Below are 2,312 nucleotides of genomic sequence, written 5' to 3'. Positions count from 1 at the left end.
CCTGTATTACAGCTCCACGTGGAACTCAGCATTACCACTTTCCATTCAGAGTTCTATCGTTAAATTGTAAGATTATCTAAAAAATGAAAAATAATAGCTAAGTCACAATGTAATGGTCACATGTTTGCTAATTATTAGATGAGTAAAATAAATGCAATGTAAATATAATTTGCATCTGATTTGGATATTTCATGGAATCTCCAGTGGCTGTTGGTTAAGTGTCCGACTTCGGCTCAGGTCATGATCTCTCATTTTGTGAGTTCGAATCCCGTGTTGGGCTCTGTGCTGACAGCTCGGAGCCTGGAGCCTGCTTCCAATTTTGTGTTTCCCTCTGTCTCTGCCCCTCCTCAATTCAAGCTTTGCCTCTGTCTCTCTCTCTCTCAAAAATAAATAAACATTAAAAAAATTTTTTAAATAATAATTTGGTGGGATTCAGTTTGAGCCTGCATTATGCAGCTTCCTAAGTATTTCCTTTGGGTTTTCAGATACCATCACAAATTCTATTTTCCACCCCTAGTGGAGGATATTATATTGAAAATTGATATAATTGGTTTTTCTTAAAATAAAACTGGCAAGGAATTCCTAGGAATCTATCCATATATTACATGACTTATGATTATCAGAGGAGGGTATCTTCCATTTTTTGGATTTGAAAAAAATGGAAACATCTTCAAAGTACAAAAACATTTGAGTCTTTATTCCGGTTGGGTTTATTCTTATTCTCCCTTCCATAGAAAAATCACACTCAGTCTCAAAGTCTAATTTTAATGATGAAAGAATCACGGGGGAAGTAAGGCATTATCGGGAGGGGGGCGCGGGAACACACACACAGAGAGAGAGAGAGAGAGAGAGAGAGAGAGAGAGAATCCCAAGTAGGCTCCACACTGCCAGCTTAGAGCCTGACATGGGGCTTGAACTCATGAACTGTGAGATCATGACCTGAGCCGAAATCAAGAGTCAGACACTTAACTGACTGAGCCACCCAAGCACCCCAAGAATATTTTCAAATATTAAGCAAGGTAGCTATGTATCCAGGGAAGATGTATAGCAGGAAGCTATAAAAATGATGGTTCCTCTTAATGTGAATAAATTCTGTTTTTTATCTATGTGAAAGTAGACTTATAGAAAGGTTCTATAATTGTAAGAGGTTATTGAAATGCAATGAAAACAGTCCACATTAGATTTTGATTCACTTCCCTCCTTGACCGTCCAGAACGTGTGGCGATGGTTGTTTTTCTCTCCGAGTCTTAGATTCTTCATCCACAGCATGTTAATAATAATGGTACCTATTTCATAAAGTTGTTGTGGAGGATTAGATGTTATAATAAAGGAAGAGCACTTAGCACAGTGTCTGGTATGTAGTACTTGATAAGTGGTAGCTATTAATATATGGAAAGGAAGAGTTGTTTCCATTGTCTTCTAAAAGCTTGCAATAGAATTGAGACTGTCTGGTAAGGATGGACAGAAGCACTAAGGCTCCCATGAAGGTGAAAGTTTTTAAGGATTTTCCTAGAATAACTTCAGAACACATCTACATATTGGATTTTATCCAAATCGGGAAAACAGTAGAGTCTTTGTTCTCTTGTCAGAGAATATGTTAGGAATTTAAGTGATTAAAAAATTGTTCCTTGGCCTTTCACAAAGATGGTGCAGAAGGCAAAGAAGGAAGACCTTGCTCCTCCCAAAGCCAAAGCAAAGGCTTTGAAGGCCACAGAAATGGTGCTGAAAGGTGTCCACAGTCACAAAAGAAAAGATCTCCTATCACCTACGTTCCAATGGCCTAAGATGCTGTGTCTCTGAAGGCAGCCCAGATACCCTTGAAAGAAAGGTCCCAGGAGAGACCAGCTTGACCACTATGGCATCCTTAAGTTCCCCCTCATGACCCAGTCAACCAGGAAGAGAATAGAAGACAGCAGCACACTGTGTTCATCATGGATGTCAAGGCCAACAAGCACAAATTGAGACAGGCTTTGAAGAACCTCTAGGATATTGATGTGGCCAAGGTTGACACCCTGTTCTGGCCCGAAGGAGAAAAGACAGCAAATGTGTGACTGGCCTCTGACTAGGATTGTCCGGATGCGGCCCACAAAATTTGGATCATCTAAACTGCGCCCAGATGGCAAAATCTAAACATACTTTTTTTTTTTCACTGTAAAAAAAAAATAACGGCTCATTGAGACAGGAATAATTTTATTCAAGTAACATCTAAAATTCCATTAATACGTGAGACCCAATTAAGAGAAACTGAAGTATGGAAGCCAAAAACCCCTGTGTTGATTACGGAGTACTCTTTCAGATAGCTTTCACATTTC

The 2,312-nt window shown here is 39.3% G+C and overlaps 1 pseudogene; it reads left to right on the top strand.

The window, feature by feature from the left end:
* The first annotated feature begins 1,644 nt into the window (after positions 1-1,644).
* LOC120224715 lies at positions 1,645-2,105 on the top strand (annotated as a pseudogene).
* The last annotated feature ends 207 nt before the right edge of the window (positions 2,106-2,312 follow it).

Source organism: Hyaena hyaena, unplaced genomic scaffold (assembly GCF_003009895.1).
Source record: "Hyaena hyaena isolate Hyena2069 unplaced genomic scaffold, ASM300989v1 scaffold_1230, whole genome shotgun sequence".
In the NCBI taxonomy this organism is placed as follows: Eukaryota; Metazoa; Chordata; class Mammalia; order Carnivora; family Hyaenidae; genus Hyaena; species Hyaena hyaena.
The sequence above is the reverse complement of the archived record's forward strand: the minus strand, read 5'-3'. Positions and strand labels throughout refer to the sequence as shown.